Below are 6,279 nucleotides of genomic sequence, written 5' to 3' on the forward strand. Positions count from 1 at the left end.
AGTATAGTATAGGGAATATAGTCAATAATATCATAACAAGTACGTGTGATATCTGATGGGTACAATATTTATTGGGATGATCACTTAGTAAGTTATATAAATGTCAAATCATGGGGTATATACCTGAAAATAACATAATAATGTATGTCAACTGTAATTGAAAATTTTTTCAAAGATTTAAAAAGCATATTTATTAAGAATTATAGACTGTAGAATACAAAAAAAAATGTATAACTAAGTAATGTTCATTGAATCCTAGATTTAAGATATTTCCATTTTCCTTCACCAAGAATGTTTTCTTTAGCCCTCTTTTCCATTTCTCAGGTGTGATGCAAAGATTTCTGTTTTTCTTTGACATGGATTAGGGAAGGGATCTTAATTAATTGCATAATATAAAGTTTCTTAAATATGAATGCTGTTCTTTAAGTGTCTCTCTTTGGAAAATAAAGCTATAGAGAGTTCCAATGCAGAGTATGAGAGGCCCCTTTGAAGTCTGCCATGTGGTGTCTTTTAGTTGATGACAGGATTTTCCTCTGCTTTCGTTAAAGGCATGGCATACTTCTAGACTCATGTATTTGTTATGTGCACTCCAGACATCCTTTGCTGATGTTGATCTCAAACTATAAATGGAAAGCTCTTTCCTTTGTGAGGGTTTCAATCCAATGCAGCTGACCTTTGAGGTCCAACATCTCTCAGCTGCCTCCTGCAGATTCTATCACTTTGCTGGGGCCTCAGCTCCATCCTTTTGCTACTCCTTTAGATATATTCCTTTATCTTCATTTCTCCCCAAACTTTCAAAATGCCTGTGCCATTTAGGCTATTTCATACATGCTCAATGAAGAAGATAAAAAAGGAAATTCAGGAATACAATCTGACCTAAGTGAAACTGTCTTCCTTTAAATAAAGGACAATGCTGTGTGGCATGAACAGAAGTTGAAGAACATAGTGTAGGGCATCCGTTATTATTCTGACTTTAAGCACAAACTCTGACCCAAATAAACTGCTGAGTAAGCATCCAGAGACTCATGCTGTTCAACACCATTCTGTGATGATCAGTCAAGTTATGATATGTATGGCACCATTCAATAGGGAATCACTGGTCCCAGCACTTGAAATGTGTCTAGTGTGACTGAGCAACTAAAGTGTTACTTTTATTTAATACTAATTAATTTAAATTTAAATAGGCCTGTGTAGCTGATGACTACTATAATGTACAATGCAGCTCTAGACTGTAATCTAGAAGAAATCAGAGGGACTTTGAAAGACTTGTAATACATAAGAATGAAACACTGTGTGTATGGATGCCCTGAGAATCAGGAGCAGCTTCTCAGCTCCATCATGATCATTGCATAAGGCAAGACAATGTCATTACAACAGCGTCCCTGCTCCCTCTTTTACTGGAGGACACAGGGTGCATAGCTGGCTCAGAAGACAACAGTCAGCTGACCCACTACCTTCTCTACTGAGGGCTTACACCCTACCCCAAGCAAGAAAGGAATTATTTTATAGTTATATATTTACGTGGTTAAAAAACTAAGTGGCTGCCTCAAGAATGGTATCCTCTGGCATATGGCAAAAGAGACTGCCTAATTCAGGAGAAATTTTGAAATTAAAAAAAAAGCACTCATTGGAATTATACCTACATAGCCATGTAATAGGCCAAAGGAAAGACTCAAAACAAATCTATTCTTTGGATGCTCTAGTTACATCATCTAATTGAAAATGGGCTATAATCCAATGTGGAACAATTATCAAGCAATATACATTGCTAAGCATATTTCATGGATCAACTATTTCCTTTCACCTTTACAACAAACCTTTAAAATAAGTAATAACATTTTTATGTTTACAAATGAGGAAACTGAGGCTAAAAATGGATTAGGAACTTTACTTAAGGTTGCACAGCTTGGAGTCAAGACAAATATATCTGGTTGTAAAGCCAATTAAAACTCACTAAAAACCATCCAAGTTTATTGACTTAGCCTTTTATATAGACAATCTTTTGTCTCAGTGCATGGTAACATATATAGATACACACACATTCAGTGTACTCATTCTTATGAAAATCTAATTTTCAAACAAACTTACCAAGTGAGAGGCATGGGTTTAGAGTAACAACAATTCTTCACTTCAAAAAATTATTCACTATTGTGTTTTATTTGGGGGATGACCAATATCCTATATTCTCTCTTCATAGAGAGTTATTTTCATCTTTCTAGAAAAGCTTCCATTAAACCCAATGACAAAGGAAAAGCTCTTCCAATTATTTCTGTAACTTGAAGTTTTATCTGAACCTTTTTAGATTGCTCGTGTGTGCATGTAATTTACACCTAATTTAAAATACCTCTTTTTGGATAATGTGGGAGAGTAAAGATGGTGGAAAAGTAAGTGGAAGCTACACTAACCTCCTCCTAGGACAAATCTGGAATTACAACTAAATTGTAGAGGACTCATCCTGAATAACCAACTGAACACTAGTTGGAGAGAAGCCTTATAACCACTGACAAATGAAGAAACCACCTCACCACATTGAGTCTGATAGGGAGTGTGGAAAAGGTGCGAGAGGGTTGGCTGGGCTCCTATGGGTGGCAACTGAAGTTCTGGTATATTTCAGTGCCCAAGGAATTTCCCCTGAAGAAATGTGGGGTCTAAACCCCAAGCTGCACTCACCAGCCTATAGCACCAGAGCCAGAAAGGAAACCAGATAACATCCAGCTGTGAAAAGCAGCAGAGTTTCTGTCTGCCAGTGACAGGTGGCTGTAGACTCAGAGAGCCTCTTAAAGGGCTAATGCTCGAAGTTTCATTTGCAGCCACTTACCCTTGGCTCTGGCACAGGGAGGACAGAGTGGATAAGAGACACTTAATGGTGGCTCTGGGGAAAGAACTGAAAGAACACCCACCAGGATTCCTTTGCTGAGTCATTGCCCATACTGCAGAAGCCATCATTCTCAGGCAGAGCACACCTCTACTTCACCTTGTAGAGCTGAAGCTGGGCTGCTAATTGCATCTTGAGGCTATATCATTGATTAATTTAACAACCAAGGTGGATCTCCAGGAGCTCTTTGAGACATTAGCTGACCCTCCCCAGTGCCCAGAGCTGATAAAACTGACCATGGTGCACAGCCTGGTTCTTTCTGCACACAAACAGGCCCAGCAGAGTGAGCCACATCCTGTGGATTTCTGATAGCTCCAAAAAGGTTAACCAGGGCCAGTCATAAGCAGCGTCTGACAATGGCCTACACCAGAGTCTTTGCACATATATTTGATACATAGAAACAAATACAAAGAAGCAGACAAAATGGAAATACAAAAGAAACAGACCTCAAATAAAAGAATGGGAGAATTCTTCAAAAGAAAAACTAGATGAAATAAAGGTAAGCAATATCAAATAGAAAGTTTAGAGTAATGATTATAAGGATACTCACAAGCATGAAAAAAGGCATAGAAACTGTGAAAAAGGATAGACAAAAATAAATAATACAATATCTGAAATAAATAATACAGTGAAGGAATTAACAGTAGGTTAAATGAAGCTGAGGACCAAATCAGTGACTTAGAAGACAAGGTAGAAAAGAAGACCCAGGGCAGAGCAGCAAAAAGAAAGAAAAAAAATTAAGAAATGAGGAGACTTCAGAAACATTTTGGACAATATAAAACAAAACAATGTCCACATCTTGGGAATACCAGAAGGAGAAGAGGGTGAGCAAGGGATCAAGAACCTATTTGAAGAAATAATGACTGAAAACTTCGCAAATCTAGTGAAGAAAAATACACACAAGTCCAGGAAGATTAGAGAGTCCCAAACAAGTTGGACCAAAGACAACTACATGCTACACTGAGACACATCATAATTAAAATGGCAAGGCTTAAAGACAAGGAGAGAATCCTAAAAGCTGCAAGAGAAAAAGCAGGTAGTTACATACAAGGGAGCACCAATTAGACTGCCATCTGATTTCTCAACAAAAATATTTCAAGCCAGAAGGGAGACATGAAATATTCAAGGTGATTAAAAACAAGGACCTATAATCAAGGCTACTTACCCAGCAAGGCTATCATTTAAAGTTAAAGGAGAAATAAGGAGCTTCCCATAAAAGAAAAAGCTAAAGAACTAGTACTGCAACAAATGTTAAAGGGCTTCCTTTAAGAGAAAAATAAAGAAAAAAATAAAGAAAAAAAAGGAGGAAAACAGTCTAACAATTAAATGGCACTAAATACGTATCCATCAATAATTAGCCTAAATGTCAATGACTTAAATGTTTAAACCAAAATACATAGGGTAGCTAAATGGATAAGAAAACAAAACCCCCATATATACTGCCTCCAAGAGACACATCTCAGATCAACAGATACACAGACTAAAAGTAAAGGGATGGAAAAAGATATTGCATGCAAATGGAAAGGAAAAAAACTAAGGAAGCAATATTTATATCCAACAAAATAAACTTTAAGATGAAGGCTATAGTAAGAGACAAAGAAGGACATAATATAATGATAAAGGGAACAATCCAACAAGAGGATATAACCATAATAAACATATATGCACTAAACATAGGAGCACCTAAATATGGTAGCAAAATCGTGATGGACTTAAAGGGAGAGGTCAACAGAAATAGAGTCTAGTCAGGGATTTTAACACTACATTGAATTCAATGGATGGACCTTCCAGACAGAAAATCAATGAAGATAGAGTGGCCTTAAATGACACACTAGATCAAATGAATTTCATTGATATCTTCAGAGTATTTCACCTAACTGTAGCAGATTACACATACTTTTCAAGTGAACATGAGATATTTTCTATGATAGACCACCTATTAGGACACAAATAAAGTATCAATATATTTAAAAAGTTTGAAGTCATATCAAGCATCATCTCTGACCACAATGCTATGACACTAGAAATCAATCATAATAACATTGAAAAACAGAAAGACATGGAAGCTAATTAACATGTGTTAAACAATGAATGGGTCATCAATGAAATCAAGGAAGAAATCAAAAGATGCCTTGAAACAAAGGAAAATGAGGACACAACAATCCAAAATCTGTGGGACACTGGGAAAGCAATACTATAAGGGAAATTCATAGCATTACAGGCCTATCTTAGAAACAAGAAAAAACTCAAATAAACAATCTAACTTTGCACTTAAAGGAACTTGAAAAAGAACAACAAAAAAGGCCCAAAGTGAGTAGAAAGAAGAAAATAATAAAGATCAGAGCAGGAATAAATGAAATAGAGTCTTAAAAAAATGATAAAAAAGATCAATGATTCCAAGAACTGGTTCGTTGAAAGGCTAAACAAGATTGACAAACTTTTAACAAGACTCATCAAGGAAAAAAGAGAAAGGAACCAAATAAGTAAAATCAGAAGTGAAAGAGGAGAAATAGCAACTAACACCAAAGAAATACAAAGGATTGTAAGAAAATATTATGAAAAATTATATTTCAACAAACTGAATAACCTGAGTGAAATGGATAAATTCCTAGAAATATACAATCTTCCAAAACTAAATCAGGAAGAATCAGAGAATCTGATTACACCTAGCGGAACTGAAGCAGTAATCACAAAAATCCCAAAAAACAAAAGCCCTTGACCAGATGGCTTCACAGGTCAATTTTACCAAACACTAAAAACTAACACCTCTCCTTCTCAAAACATTTCATAAAATACAAGAGAAGGGAAATCTCTGAAATTCATTTTATGAGGTCAACGTTATGTTAGAAACAAGGACATAGTGACTCTCAAACCAGTGAAAAGTCATTAGTAACAAAGGGCAAATGTAATTAAAGGGTCTTAAGGGCAAATATAATTAGAGGGTCTCTGAGAAGGGAGCTGACATCACTGGCATATCTACAAACCACAGAAGGGGCATTTAGATAACCATGTTAGATTGTAACTCCGGAGTAACCAGTAATGGAGAAACGGGGAAGAAGGAGCAGAAGGAGTGGGGAGGGGGAGCTAATTGCGTTAGGGCGGGGAAGCTAATCGCTCTCACTTTAGGGCAAAGAAGATAATCACTTTAGGGTGGCAATTTCAGGATGGAAAAGATAATCACTTTAGGGTGGCAATTTCAGGATGGAGAAGATAATCACTTTAGGGTGGCAATTTTAGGGTGGAGAAGATAATCACTTTAGGGTGGCAATTTCAGGGTGGGGAAGCTAAGACTATAAAACCAGTTTCCTTTGTCTACTTGGCACGCACATTCTCCTGGCTGTGAGGGTGCGCCCGGCTCTGCAGACTCGTGAATAAAGGCCTCGTTTTACTGCTCAAGTCCTGTG

Source organism: Furipterus horrens, unplaced genomic scaffold, assembly GCF_987537825.1.
Source record: "Furipterus horrens unplaced genomic scaffold, mFurHor1.1.pri manual_scaffold_7, whole genome shotgun sequence".
Classification (NCBI taxonomy): domain Eukaryota; kingdom Metazoa; phylum Chordata; class Mammalia; order Chiroptera; family Furipteridae; genus Furipterus; species Furipterus horrens.